Source organism: Triturus cristatus, chromosome 6, assembly GCF_964204655.1.
Source record: "Triturus cristatus chromosome 6, aTriCri1.1, whole genome shotgun sequence".
NCBI classification, from domain to species: Eukaryota; Metazoa; Chordata; class Amphibia; order Caudata; family Salamandridae; genus Triturus; species Triturus cristatus.
Genome location: NC_140589.1, coordinates 1,281,165,153 through 1,281,181,090, shown reverse-complemented (window position 1 = coordinate 1,281,181,090; position 15,938 = coordinate 1,281,165,153). Strand labels below are relative to the sequence as shown.

Below are 15,938 nucleotides of genomic sequence, written 5' to 3'. Positions count from 1 at the left end.
GGCCCTGTTGTACCTGACGCAGGTGCTGCAGGTGGTTGGACACCAGAGGGGCCAGGTTGGTCGGGGTCGTCCACAGAGTGGTGAGAGTCGTCGCTGCCGGTGGGATCGGCCTCCCGCAGAGTCGGGTCCTGTGAGTCTTCCCACCCAGTGTTGGGGGGTGAACCACGAGGTTGACCTGTGTGTGAGAGAGACAATGTTAATTTTGGTCCATGCAACATCCATGTTTCATCAGTTTCAAAGTTGGAACATTTCCTCTGGGAATTTGGATCTGTCTTGCATTCCACTCACAGTGCACTTGTGCATGGGTGTGTCCCTTGGGCACAGCTTTGGCGCCTTTAACTATGTGTGGCACAGTCTTACTTGCTGCGTCAAGTGTGACTGCAGTCAGCAGTGGAGTGGGCAGGTGTGGCGAGCCGTGCATTGGCGCCTTCCGTGTTGCACTGGACGTGGGCACATGAAGTAGTTACACACACTTATATGATGCAGGTAGCTGTCGTTGTGCTCGTGCACAGGTTGTGACATGGCCCTGTGTTTTGCCATGGAGGAGAGGGGGGGTGCTGGCACTGGCCACCCTTGTCTACATGCACGCAGTCCACCTGCTGACGAGCAGACATTCCCACACACCACATGGCTGATTTGCTCTCCCTGTGTCTCCCTCCCTCTCTGTCCCCCTCTCCCTCCCTCTGTGTGTCAGTCTCCTCCCTCTGTCCGTCTCCCTGTGTCTCCCTCCCTCTCTGTCCCCCTCTCCCTCCCTCTGTGTGTCAGCCTCCTCCCTCTGTCCGTGTCCCTGTGTCTCCCTCCCTCTCTGTCCCCCTCTCCCTCCCTCTGTGTGTCAGCCTCCTCCCTCTGTCCATCTCCCTGTGTCTCCCTCCCTCTCTGTCCCCCTCTCCCTCCCTCTCTATCCCCCTCTCCCTCCCTCTGTGTGTCACCCTCTGTCACCTCAGCCCAGCTTCCTGGGCACACACTGTTAGCAGATCTTTGAATGGCCCTTGGCTTGTTGATGTGAGTTTGTTTCTGATCTCCAGGCACCCATTGGGTGTAGTGTGTGTCTCTGCGCTGCTGCTGTGGTAGTGTGTGCTGCCACTCTTTCACAATGTTGGCTGTTCATTAGCTGCTGTCATGTGCAAAACAGTGCCTTCACCCCCATGTGTTAATGCAAGGCGTCCGCCATTTGCTGGCGAGTCTTTCCTGTGTGGGGACACACTGTTTGTCTGGCTGTGACCTAGGCCATATGGGCAGAGGGCATTGTTGTCTGCTTCTGAGTTGCACTATGTGAGTTTTTGGGCCCACCCTCCCGCCATCCGGGTCACCGTGTCATGTGTTGGTGTCTTGTGTGGCCTGTGACTTTACATTGTCCAGCTGGGTGCATGGGGCATGGTGGCGCCAGTGGCATGTGCGTGTTCATGGAGTGTGGTTGAGTCATGCGATAGCTTGGGGTGGTTGCGTGCCTGTTTGTGAGTTTGGTTGTGGATGACGTTCCCCCCATGTGAGGTGCGTTGTTTGTGTACTCACCCGGGTCTCGGAGTCCTCCTAATCCTGCGACTGGCTCCACCGGCAGTATGGCCATCACCCTCTCCTCCCAGGGATGGTAGTGTACGGGTCTGCGGGACGGCCCTCCTCCAGTGACGTTGGCCTGGTTGTGTTCATCCGTCATCTTGGCTCGGACCCTCCTCCGCAGATCGTACCACCTGGCTTGGCATTCCTGCTTGTTCCTTCTGGTGTCCGCAACAGCATTCACAGCATCGACAATGGTCTGCCACATGGCTGTTTTTTCTGCAATGCTGGTCTGTCTGACCAATGTTCCAAAGAGCTGTGGCTCGACTCTGTGGATTTCATCGACAAGGACCTCCAACTCTCGGTTACTGAACTTTGGATTCTTGTTAGTGGGCATGGTGAGGGGTGTGGGTGTGGATGGTGGGGGGGGTGTGGATGGTTGTGCGTGTGTGGTTGTGGTTGTGCAGGTGTGTGTGTGAATGTGATGAGGGGGTGTTTGTGAAGGTGGTTGTGTGAAGGTGTGCAAGTGTAAGGTGTGGTGAAGCTTCTAGTTTGGTGCTGTAGGTTGTCTGTGGGGTCTGGCAGCAGTGAGTCTGTTGCAAAGGCTCATGGTTTGTGTGTGTGGGCCCTTTTTATTGGTCCATTGGTGGGTGTGGCTGTGTTTGAAGTTTGGGTGGGTGTGTTATAAGGAGTGGTGGTGTTTTGGGCCTCTGTTTGTTTTTGGCAATTGCAGGTCAGTGAATGTGTTGTTTTGGTAGTTGTTGGACATGTTTTGTGGCTTTGTGCCATTCGAATGGTGTATTCTTGTGTCGTTTTGGTTTGTCCTGGTTGTGTACGTGCGTTTTTTGGCGTGTATACGGTGTGTACATGGCCCATTTTGTTGTACAGTGCTGTCCTTGTGTGTGGCTTGGTACGAGTCGTACATTCGGTTGTGATGTTGGGGCCTGGGGTGCGCTCCGTCCTTAGGATGTTGTGGTGGGGGTACGCTCCATGCATACACGGGTGGGGGTACGACTCTGACGTACACGGGTGTAGGTACACGGGGGTATGACATGTACAGGGGTGTACATACACGGGTGGGGCTTCGACACGTACACGGGTGTACATACACGAGGGGGTACGACACGTACAGGGGTGTACATACACGGTGGTACGACACGTACAGGGGTGGGGGTACGATTCGAACGTACAGGGGTGTACATACACGGTGGTACGACACGTACAGGGGTGGGGGTACGACTCGAACGTACAGGGGTGTACATACATGGTGGTACGACACGTACAGGGGTGGGGGTACGACTCGAACGTACAGGGGTGTACATACACGGTGGTACGACACGTACAGGGGTGTACATACACGGTGGTATGACACGTACAGGGGTGGGGGTACGACTCGAACGTACAGGGGTGTACATACATGGTGGTACAACACGTACAGGGGTGGGGGTACGACTCGAACGTACAGGGGTGTACATACACGGTGGTATGACACGTACAGGGGTGGGGGTACGACTCGAACGTACAGGGGTGTACATACACGGTGGTATGACACGTACAGGGGTGGGGGTACGACTCGAACGTACAGGGGTGTACATACACGGTGGTATGACACGTACAGGGGTGGGGGTACGACTCGAACGTACAGGGGTGTACATACACGGTGGTATGACACGTACAGGGGTGGGGGTACGACTCGAACGTACAGGGGTGTACATACACGGTGGTACGACACGTACAGGGGTGGGGGTACGACTCGAACGTACAGGGGTGTACATACACAGTGGTACGACACGTACAGGGGTGGGGGTACGACTCGAACGTACAGGGGTGTACATACACAGTGGTACGACACGTACAGGGGTGGGGGTACGACTCGAACGTACAGGGGTGTACATACACGGTGGTACGACACGTACAGGGGTGGGGGTACGACTCGAACGTACAGGGGTGTACATACACGGTGGTACGACACGTACAGGGGTGGGGGTACGACTCGAACGTACAGGGGTGTACATACACGGTGGTACGACACGTACAGGGGTGTACATACACGGTGGTACGACACGTACAGGGGTGGGGGTACGACTCGAACGTACAGGGGTGTACATACACGGTGGGACAACACGTACAGGGGTGGGGGTACGACTCGAACGTACAGGGGTGTACATACATGGTGGTACGACACGTACAGGGGTGGGGGTACGACTCGAACGTACAGGGGTGTACATACACGGTGGTACGACACGTACAGGGGTGGGGGTACAACTCGAACGTACAGGGGTGTACATACACGGTGGTACGACACGTACAGGGGTGGGGGTACGACTCGAACCTACAGGGGTGTACATACACGGTGGTACGACACGTACACGGGTGGGGTAGGACTCGAACGTACAGGGGTGTACATACACGGTGGTACGACACGTACACGGGTGGGGGTAGGACTCGAACGTACAGGGGTGTACATACACGGTGGTACGACACGTACAGGGGTGGGGGTACGACTCGAACGTACACGGGTGTGCATACACGGGTGGGGGTTCGACACGTACACGGGTGTATATACAGGGGGGGGTGTACATTCACGGGGAGTACGACTCGTACGTATGGGTGCTGGGGGGAGTGTTGTGCGTGTATGCGGGCACATGTCTCCATGGTTGCAATGGGAGTTCGGTGCGGACGGTGTTTTTACCATACGGTTGTAAGATCGGACGCACGGGTTGGATCGTGATTCCTCGGTCGGACTTCACTTTTCACATTTGTACGGTAAATCGTCCGAGGACGTGTCGGACACATTTTCCGACCCGAGGACGTGTGGGGAATAATTCCCAAGGCGGTTCGTATGGACTTTTTACCATGCGAATCGTGATTGCCAGTTTGTACGGCACTTGTACGATTCGTACGGTAAAAAGACCGGATACGAGTCGTACGGGGATTTTTTTTAACGGATCGTGATCAGCACCTGAATATCTGTGTGTATATGTATATGTCCTGTTTTCATTTTGAGCATACAATTTTCACGATTTTGTCATAAAATCTCAAATACATTCAAAAGTACATGATCTCTTGGTATAGTTTCTCTAGTTTGGACTTGCTTTGCTTTGATATTTTTCATTAATTGAAAGTTTCATCGTAGTAGAGGGACAAATTCTATGAATACGGTCTATGCTTTCTAAAGCTGATTGGTGGCAGAACCACTATTCACTTAATGTACCAATCCCCAGGTTCTGCACGTAACTGATTTACCCCATTGTTTCAAAGTGGTTTGATTGTTGGGCATTCAAAATTATGTGGAATTATGATCCATCACACTTACCACAGTAGCTCTAAAGTCCAGATTCTAGGAGGTCAGATGTATGTAGCTTTTCTAGAGTCCAATAGTTCCTAGGAAGAATGGAAGAAAAGAATAAGAACCAGAAACGTGGATATGTTCTTTATTTTTGTATTGTTTTTTTCATCAGGGTTCACCTAAACTATTTAGGCCATGATTGCAGTGCAGTTGCAAATAGTGGGCGTAATTGCACAACAACACCTTTCTGTTCCTGCAGAGTGCAGTAATTAGTGGGTGCACAATTTGCACCTATTCCATGTTATGCTCTCCGGAACAGAAATTTACACACAATTTGCGAATTATTTTGCCTATTCCAAGGGAAATCAAACTAGAAGTATGCACAAACTAGAATGAATTGTAATCAGGTCTGTTGCTTCAAAAACTGTGATCTGAGAACGTTTTTTATGCTTGAGTACTTTATATAGTAAAATGCTTCAAATCTTTATCGTAATACCTTTCCTGAGCAAGCAAGTCAAGTAGCTGGCTTATGTGATCTTCAGGACTAGAATTGTATATTCTTATTTTTGAACTCTGTATGTTAACAAGAACTGCTGTTGTGGAGTTTTGTAAGAAGTCCAGTGAACAAGTTAATTGTCACTCCATTTCAAAATAAAACTTATTGAGACTAAAAGTGTTGTAAACAGCGGTGGGTCCTCCGCTAAGTCGGAGGATGTTCGCCCCACTGCTCTGCGAGCAGTGTAAAAAGGAAAACAAAACTGATAATAACTAACATCATTAGCATTTTCGTTTTCCTTCCTACTTGGGTGAGGGGCGGGGTGGGTGGGGCCAGTGCATGGGGCAGGGGAAGGAGTGTTAAGCACACTCCCTAAGAGTCCATGACTATTTGGCCGGCCCTCTCGAGCCGGCCAAACCTTCATGCGCACTTTACATCTTCCCCACCAGGCTGCATAACGCAGCCTGGCGTGGAACATACCCAGACTCCACGCTCCTGTCTGAGCGCCAAACCACGACATTCAGACCAATCACTATGATAATGTAAGGCAGCGTTGTGATTGGGCAGGGGATTCTGGGAAGTTGTGTGCTTCCTGTTGCTGCCAACAGATGACAGAGGAGAGGCGGCGGCTCCCAGAGGCACCCAGGTAAGTTCTTTTTTTTTAACATTACCCCTTCTGCTAACCCTACCGCCCGCGGTTAGTAACAACCGCTACCGGTTTTAAATAAAATAAAACAAGTAACATAGGTAAAAGTTGGTTAGTTCCAACATTTAAAACAGATTAAATTCTGATGCTCCTTTAATCATGACACATTTTATTTCTATTTAGTAAGCCACGTGACAGCCTGGTACGAAAATATTATAATCTGGGTGTACAATGGATGATATGATTTAAACTATTCATTATGATATAAAAGTAGGTTTTAGCAGCCCATAGTGTCAAATAGATTGAATTAACGTGTTTTAATGAATGCAGTGCATTTGTCTGGCTAAGGGATCACTATAATGTTTGCTTCCAGGAAAGAACCTTTTTTTTGGGAACTACACCAGAAATATCAAAGAGACTATACAACTGGTGGAGAAAGAAGTCTTTATAATTGGAATACAATTCGGAAAAGTTCCTTAGCAGGCCTACACGCCTAACAATAGTTATGTCAATGTTTCCTTCAATAATTCATTCTATCTAATTTCTTTTGTAAGATTAGTACATCAAGAATATCTTATATACATATATGGAGGCTCAGTGTTTTCAAATTACACGCCTGAATAAAGTCATGAATAACTAATATTGGTTGATGCAGTCTGCAATATAAATATATTTATGATATTGCATGAAAGGAGAGAAATTCTGTTTCCTGGATGTAAAAAAGGGACCAGATTAGCTCATTTTATTGGGGATTTCACTTCTGTTTAATACCTTCGAACATTTGCAAACATGAATCCCTACTAGACTGTCATTGATCAGGAAGATTTCCGTTTTTGTGGGGCCACGCTTGCTAGCTCTTCTTCAAGCTTGCATATCGCATTCATATTTCAGTTTTCAGATTTTAGAGCTAAAGAATATATCCAGAAATCTTGCACATCAAAAATCCCGAATCCTAACGTTATATTGTTTTCGAACATCTAAAATGTGAGCATACAGGTGGATTTCAGATGACTTCATAATATTCTAGAATTAATCAAATTATAACTCATGTTGTTAAATCAAATAATAAGCAAGGAATGGATGTCCCTGTCAATTCAATGTTCTAGATATGCAATCAAACTATAAAGCTGCAGAGAGTTATATCACAGTGGTGTAATAAGCCCTGAGAGAGCAAATTGTTAATGTATCAAAATACTCCAACATTTTGAATTACCTATGACTACAATACTTTGAAAGAGAGCAGAGAGATACAAAATAACTATATTCAGTGCGATCTAATGTTTCAGATATCACATCGAAAAGCAGTGCATAGGTTTCTGAATGCAGAAGCCACTCATAGTGCAACCATGGTTTGGTGAACACTCAGTTTAGGTTACGATGTGTCAGAGCTCATTCGTTGTTTTGTACAAACAATTAAAATAAGCAAGTTCAGATTGGTTTCTACATATTTAATAGGACTGGCAAATCTGGAAATAATATAAATGTGGAGTGAAAAAAAATCACATAATTAAATAGACACAGTGTGGAAAAACATAATAAAGTTCAGCCCCCAGTGGGAAACCTATTAATATATATGCAATTGTATACAGTAAGTCGAGAGCCATACACAAGCCCTACGGACTATGTGTTATTTGTATCTCAAGAGATTACATTTGGGATGCACCTTTATCAGTCATCTGTCCATCATAATTAAAGGTCATTAATATAACTTTAAATTAATTAGTCTTGTATCTTAATTAATTTCTATACATACGTTTCAAGCTCCTACTTTATTGAAGATCCCTTGCTACGAAAATCTTAGAAATCAGCTCCCCCTCCAATCACACAAAGAGTATATCTCTGCATTTGACCCTGTCTAGTGCTCCACTACCTTTCAGCTAGGTCTGCTCTATATATATATCACATATATACATACATAATTCGGGTAGCACAAATACAACATCTGCACTTGACAAACGTTTATTAGAATAAGGATTAAAAAAAATATTGGCAACTGATCAGTTTGTTAATATATTGTAAAAATAATACATTGTATAAGGTAAAATAAAGTGGTGAAAGTGAGCACCCCTGAATAGTGCCCCTATGTATCTTTACTCTTGATGAGAGTAGGCCAGAGTGAAGCTTCTGGGATTGTGTGATGCTATTATGACTGGAATGCCTACATTAAACCTTCTTTGTTAGACTGAGCTAGGGCAGCACAAAGAAAACATCAGTTTACCCAGCCATCTGCCTTTTCCATATATAAAGCTACTATCAGCAAATAAAGTAATAACTTTTGGACTTCAAAATCTCTATTAGTTAATAGTGTATTCATTTGCCTAGCAATAACTCTTGTAGATATATACTACTTGTGCAAGGAGCGCCAGCTTTAACTGAATTTTCCACAAAAAAGTAGCCAACATTTTCAAGTCAGTGTTGAGAGGGCAAATGGGATAATACAAATCTAAAGATATGTGAATAAAAAGAAAAATTACAAATGTTGAGTAACATGTACAATGTATTCTGTAAAACAACATCAATAGAAACATGGGGGCATGGATGCAAACCCTTTTTAAACATTTTGTAAATCTCGGCAGGCAATCCATTTAAACCTGATAATTTATAGTTTACAATCCAGAAATCAACATGTTAAATTGTTCACATTTATTTCTTCTTCTACATTTAGGCAGTACAGCCAAAGTTGGTGTCAGAATCCATTTGATGTGCTACAGCGGCTACTGATCACCTACTGTGGTGACTGAGGTCGGTTTGACACTGTGTGCCAGGGCCCATCCTATTTAGGCTCTACAAACTGAGACAAGTAAACCCTTCCCTCACTCCCTGGGTAGTGGGGGCGAGTGGACACAGGCTTTCCAGGGAGCTACTGTGAGGTGCTTGAGCTCAGCACTCAACGATCAACCAACAGATACAATACCTTCAATGTTGAGTCCACTAGTTGTCTTTTTGGGGGCACTAAATACTTGTAATCACTCAGTAGAACCAAATTCGCCACAATCAAACATGTAACACAATATGGTGCCCCTGGGTGCTATCCTCCTGGATCTAGACCCCTGCTTCCTCTAGTCTATTAATTCCCAGGAGAACCCTGTCTGTTTGGTTCCCTCCATGCCTCCGCCATCTGGATATCAGATAAATGATGACTCAAGCTCTGGCATAGTCTCTAAGGGCCTCATTTATGGTTTTTTTGCCGTAGTACCCTCTATCTATAAGATACGGGGCATTCCTGTCTTTTTCTCCTGTGCTCGCGCACAATGGACTAGAGTGCACCAACACAGGCACCTTTAAGGACGTCTGCGTTGTGGGGATGTTTATTTTTGTGTAGGAAGGGAAACCTTCCTGCACAAAAAATATCACAAAGCTTTTTCCTCTTTCTATGTGTACTGCATTCTGAGGAAAAACGAGGAGAAATAAAGATATTTCTCCTCGTCGTGCCTCCCGTATGCCTCCCCTGGGGAGGCGTACGTTTTTGGCACTGCCTCAGACTTACAATTTCTCATAAATCTGGGGCAGTGTCAAAAAGCCATGGATGTTGCTGGGAACACCCCTTTCACGCAGTTTTCTGCGTGGAAGAGGCACATATTCCTAGGCCATGAAAAGCCACGTAACATGGCTTTACGTGGCCGTATAAATTTGCCAGTGGTACATTGCTCTGCCGGAACGTCAGAAAAGTGAGGACTAGCCGAAGTAATTGCAAGTTAATATAAATAGATCAGAATGAGTTCATTCCAACTCGTAAGTCATCGTTAAACACGCATTTCCTGATCAAAGCCATTGATCAATTCACTGTAAATAAGACACCTGCAGTAGTGCTATTTATATAGGCACTGAAAACACTTGGGGGTATATTCACAAGAGCGTGTAATAACTACCGCAAGAGTAGCTTAAAGCAACTCTCAACATCGCAGCGTTGTTGAGAGTTGGTAGCATACCATAGTCACCAAATAACGCGTCAAATGGCTGCACAAAAATCGACGCCACGACGCTAAAATGCCAAACGCGAATGCAAAAAATCATGCGATGAGGCCAATTGCGGTACAAAAAGTAGCGAAAACCAGCCAGAGGCCTGCAAATCCCACACGTCTGGCAGGAAAATGCACCATAAAAACCACAGAAACAACAAACCAGAAACAAGCCAAAGCACGAAGCAACATGGATGCACCCTGACCGAGCGCAGAGGCCAACGTGAACCCCACAACCCCCACAGACCACCAGCAAGGAACAACGGGGACGGCTGAGGAGAAGAGGGAGAGGAAGATGGGGAGCAGTCCGCAGCAAAACCAGATCAGCGTCACAGAGGTGACAGAACACTACCAGCAACTGACCCACAAGTAGACCAACTGGAATGCAGGCCGAGGAAGCCAAGAGGCACTGGCATGATGTGACAACCTAAACCAGGCACAAATCCGCTGCCAACAGGAAGACTGCAACGGCGACTGGAGGTGGCAGACCTGCGCCACTGGAGGAGCTGGAGGAAACTGAGGCCACAGTCACCATTGTGGAGACGGTGAAAGGAGTAGGGAGTACAGACACCGCTCGAGAGGACCTGACATAATATCAACAGGGTGAGTAACGACCAGGGACTAGGGGGACGGGGGGAGATGGGCACAATGGCACACATGCACAATGCGGTGTAGCCCACTCCACACCCACAATCACCCTGGATCATGTCCCTCATCCCCTTGGCACACTGCTGCACACACACATAGCAAGAACAGCACACACACATTGATGACAATGTGGTACGATGCGCAAAGCCGACACCGCAGAACAGAGGACACAACTGGCTATGCACAGAAACATGCCTACCACACCTGACAGAGCTGGAAACTTTTAAATGAAAATGTACGCGTACGACCTCTCATCCGTCATGTGGCCCAAAGGTACACTGTCCCGCAGAAGAATCCAGCACCTCCCAAAGAGTCACAATGTACATTGTCATACAGTCTGCATGTAAACCAGTACAATGCGCCAACAAACATGTCAACACAATGTCAACATGCATGTCCCCTTCACATTGCAGAGGGGCACACAACACCTTCAGCAGAGCACAGAAGACAACACATCTGTGCTGCCGGAGAGGACCACCACACCTTCGACACCGACGCCCTACAACAGCCCATGGATTTCCCACGCAACCCACCACCAGGACCCGGCAGCCAAGCTACTCAGAGGAGAACACAGAGCCTGCAACAGACCACACGGCAGGAAGCACCCGCAAGTACAGCCGGCTCACAACACTTCACCCACCCACACATGGCACCCCAATGCCATGTGTCAGCACGCCAAAAGGAGGTGGCCCAACCGGTTGGGTGGGCTCCGAACCCATGGAAGGCAAACTAGATCACATATGTTGGTATCTATTACCCTTCAGGGACCACCTACCCCCACAAAGGAGAGCCACACTGCCATAGAGACACATGCAGATGCACATTCACGGTACATACCACGCCCAGGGGCCCGCACGTATCAGTCACACACCCTTGTTGGCTCTGCGTACGATGCCCCAGGTCACTCCCCTTAAGAATTGAGTGGGTGTTGACAAAGCTACAGGTCCAAGCTCAAACCCGATGCCTGCGGTGACATGCCTGCATCCGCTGTACACAGCACAAGGGAATGTTGTAGGGCCCTGGGCCCCCATGCATACAACAAGACCACAGGGACACACGCAGACATTATGTTGAACTGGCTATGGGCACGTGCGCCCGGCCCCTTTATTGGCAGGGCCACATGTACAGTGATGCCTGTGCTGGATGTGTGTGGGGTGGGTGCAAGCTAGCCCTCAGGGATTTATTGGTGCTGGCAACAAATACAACAGTTAACACAATGAATACGTAAGCAGACAACACCAGCATTCCAGGGACAACTGCGGAGCATCATGGAGGTAGCCTGAGCAAGTCCAGAGGGCACACAATGAGCAAACAGAAGTGTCCGTGAGTTGCAGTGCACTGAGGTCTGGGCACTACAGCTGAGCGCGCCCATGAGAAGAAAAAGTCTCAGATTGTGTCCCTTTGAGATATTCCTGATGCAGATGCAGTGGGGTGTGTTAGACCTGCATCATCTTCCTCATCAACGTCCCAGGTCTCCCACACTGCTTGAGGTGACATTGCTGCGCAACCTCTCCACAGCACAAAATTCAATCAGTAACGGACGATGACTTGCGGTCAGTGGCACCTGGAGTGCCGAGCAGGGTATCAGTCTGCTGATGGCATCCACGACAGGTGTGAGCAACTCCGTCAGTCTGTCAGGACCACTGTTTTGACTCTGGCAGATGGCGGTTGGAGGTGGTCCTGGCAGTGGTGGGGTGTGCCTCCTGCGGTGATGCGACGTCTGGGCCGGTCAGTACTCAATTTGGTGTGTGAGCCCTGGTGGACCGCAGTTGAGGCCGGAGGCAGCGGACAGCACAGGGCCACAGACACATGGCGTTCATGACCCCAAGGCCAAAGCCTCAGAGCCCATCCAATATCTCATAAGAAGGGGTCCCGGACGTGAGCAGCACAGAGTTAGTGGCCCCAGATTCACTGCGGCTAGCACAGGCACCCAGCCATGGGACGGTGACTTGCGGTCCAGTCAGATGGGCCATGCAACCTGAGCTGGTCATCATCAATGTCCGAGGTATATGTTGCAGAGGGTTGTGGGGGACAGTGGAAGGTGCCCTCCAGGGCATGATGCTGAGGGTGGAAGCAATCCGGAAGCAGCAAATGGAGGTGTGGAATACCATGGCCTTGTTTTCATCACAAAGTCAGTAACACCGCCATAATGGCGACGACAAACCCAAGTCCATGGACTCATTTGCCACCAAAGTCCAACCAGAAAGTGACCATGGGTCTCGGGGAATAGACATAGTGGCACCGGGGCTGAAAGGGGATGCAGTCTGCGATGAGGCCTGTACAATGACATCAAGTCTGCCATAAATAAATCAAGGCTGAATTCGAAATTGTGTGTGACCTATTCGACTGCAGGGTAGGCCGGGGGCAGCGGTCAGCAAGGGCCCACAGCCACGTGTCATTGGGATGCTATGCACAGACTTGGTGGCACCACATCGAAGGAAGTATAGTGACATGAACTCTGCCTTAGATAATGTTCACTGCCATGGTGTAATCAAAACTCAGTTCCAAATGTGTGACCTACTTGACCGTGGTGTAGGCCGGAGGCGGCAGTAGAGTACGTCAACGAGAAAGGAGTAAAGCGGGCCTGTGTCGTGGAGGCCGTGATGGTCTGAAGGGCTGTCAAGGTCGCGGGCCTCGGGCTTGGGGCTTGTGCCGGCAAGTGGTGGGCCCTCCTTGACACACACTGGTTCCAGAAGGCGATCAGTGTGGCCTGGCTGCGCTGGGGCAGGCCTGATGGGTTCGGGGTCCAGTGGGCCGGGGTACGGCAGACGCACAGGATCGCAGGCAACTCTGCTCATGAGGACGGCGTCGGCCTCGTGGTATGGTGAGAGGCGCCGCCCTGGCAGAGACAATGGGCTTTTCGGAAGAGGACGACGCCCAGGGCTACGTCTGGCACATGCTGGGCCATCCCACTCCGCTCACGCTTACGGGGGGATGTAACAGGCAATATTTCCGTGAACTCCCCCAATGGCTGGGGTGACATGGTTGTGTCCACTGTCCACTACATTCCATACACCAGAGGTGTATGTCGCCATGGATATGGCTGTGTTCGGCATACTGCGGTCTGTCCAGCACATCTCCGCCACTCCTGGCAATGTGTTCTTTTCCCAATCATGGTTCTCCTGCATCCTTCACAAATGCCTGGTTGCCACCTCTCCCCACATTGGGCTAGTGTGTGGCTGAGGTGCAATGCCGTTGATTGCTCATGTTCACAGCTTGCCCAGGTTACCATTGTGAGTTGTTCTGTCGTGTCTGGTGGGTGGGCATGTTGTTTTTGCATGTTGGTTGTGATTTTGTGATGTGTGTATTGCCAGGGTTGTGAGTTGCATGGTTGTGGAGTTGAGGTGAGTGGGGTGTTCATTTGGAACTTGCCAAGGAGCTGTGCATTTCCCTTGGTGCCATCCTGGGAACGCTGGTTGCTGCTGCACTGTTGGAGGATGAAGGGACCATGCACACTGGCTGGGTATTTGGAGGCGAGATTGGTGGAGTTTCCACGGTGTTCGGATGTTGCCTGCACATTGATGTGAGACGTGTGCTTTCTGTTGTGGTGATTGTGTGCTGTGTCACCAGGGAGCACAGGTAGGACATGTGTGCTGTGAATTGCCCCCAACACGTGCGTGCATCTAGCTATGGCGTATGGTCCTTGCTTGGTCTCCAGCGGATCCTGCACATTGTGTTGGATGTATGGAGACTGGGGTACCAGGCTGAAGTTGATGTCCTGGACATGTGTGAGGGGCTTGGATGTGGCTGGCTGTGAGACTTATCCGACTCTGGCGGGTGTTGGTTGGGGGTACCAGGGTCCAACAGGTGCAGCACAGCCAGCAGCTTTGTGTGGGGCTGGTTTTTGGTTGTCCGCTGTGTTGCTGCCTTCGACCTGTTGGGCGATGTTGGTCAGGATGCGTAGGATGGTTGTCCTTTTGTGCTTGTAGTGGGCAATGACATTGTCAGGTGTTGGGTCTGTGAGGCTGGTGCATTTCCTGGGGGTCTGCTGTCTTTTGTCTGCGCAGCCTCTGTGGTGGTCTGGGGGGGTTCTGGGTGGGCGTTGTGGACCTGGGGTGGTGGCGTTAAGTGTTTTGGCCCTCTTGGGTGTCCGGGCCAAATGACCAGTTGCTCCGTTGCATCTGTTGCCCTTCCAATGTGGCTGTGGGCTGGGCTCCCTTTTGTGGTGCAGGCTGTGGTCCGACTTTGCACCAGGTCAGAACAGGTGTTATTTTTCTGCTGCTAACGCACCTTATCACCTGTTTTGTGATCTTATCGCAGATCTGGCTAGTTGTTGTGGATGTTGTGGAGCGGTGTTATCACGGCTTTTGGCATGGGAACGCCTACTCTGCATCTCATTAGCGATAGTTGCGGGGATCTTCTGCGGCGATTTTTTTTGTGGCTGCTATCACGGGTAAACTGGTGCTGTGGGCTGTTAACACCAGCTTGTGATTGGGCGATAAGTTTATCGCAACTTTGGCTGCGATAAAGGGCCGTTAACTCAGCGATAGATCCTTGTGAATATCCCCTTGGTGGGCTGGAAGTTCTTGTTTAAATCTCTGGTAATAATGAAATTCCCTAAATAACTCACAAAGTCAATTGCTAAAGATCTATGGCAAACCTTGTGCTATATGGGAGAATCTCTGCCCCGATCAATATGTCCCAAGGCTCTAGACAAAGATTTTTTTCAAGCAGAATTTGTTTAAGATTTTGTGCATCTTACATCCATTTGCATCAACATCAGCCAGTTGGCCGCTCCTGGCATTGTGTTCTTTTCCCAATCATGGTTCTCCTGCATCCTTCACAAATGCCTGGTTGCCACCTCTCCCCACATTGGGCTAGTGTGTGGCTGAGGTGCAATGCCGTTGATTGCTCATGTTCACAGCTTGCCCAGGTTACCATTGTGAGTTGTTCTGTCGTGTCTGGTGGGTGGGCATGTTGATTTTGCATGTTGGTTGTGATTTTGTGACGTGTGTATTGCCAGGGTTGTGAGTTGCATGGTTGTGGAGTTGAGGTGAGTGGGGTGTTCATTTGGAACTTGCCAAGGTGCTGTGCATTTCCCTTGGTGCCATCCTGGGAACGCTGGTTGCTACTGCACTGTTGGAGGATGAAGGGACCATGCACACTGGCTGGGTATTTGGAGGCGAGATTGGTGGAGGCTCCACGGTGTTCGGATGTTGCCTGCACATTGATGTGAGACGTGTGCTTTCTGTTGTGGTGATTGTGTGCTGTGTCACCAGGGAGCACAGGTAGCACATGTGTGCTGTGCATTGCCCCCAACACGTGCATGCATCCAGCTATGGCGTATGGTCTTTGCTTGGTCTCCAGCGGATCCTGCACATTGTGTTGGATGTATGGGGACTGGGGTACCAGGCTGAAGTTGATGTCCTGGACATGTGTGAGGGGCTTGGATGTGGCTGGCTGTGA

At 49.2% G+C, this 15,938-nt stretch overlaps 1 long non-coding RNA gene across 1 annotated transcript in view; it reads right to left on the bottom strand.

Annotated features, from left to right (window-relative positions):
- Positions 1-15,938, bottom strand: part of LOC146821287 (uncharacterized) — a 216,709-nt gene that overhangs the window by 48,378 nt on the left and 152,393 nt on the right. Inside the window, exon 2 of the long non-coding RNA XR_014962693.1 lies at positions 4,811-4,878. This is a non-coding gene — a long non-coding RNA (uncharacterized LOC146821287). The remainder of the gene's footprint in view (positions 1-4,810; positions 4,879-15,938) is intronic.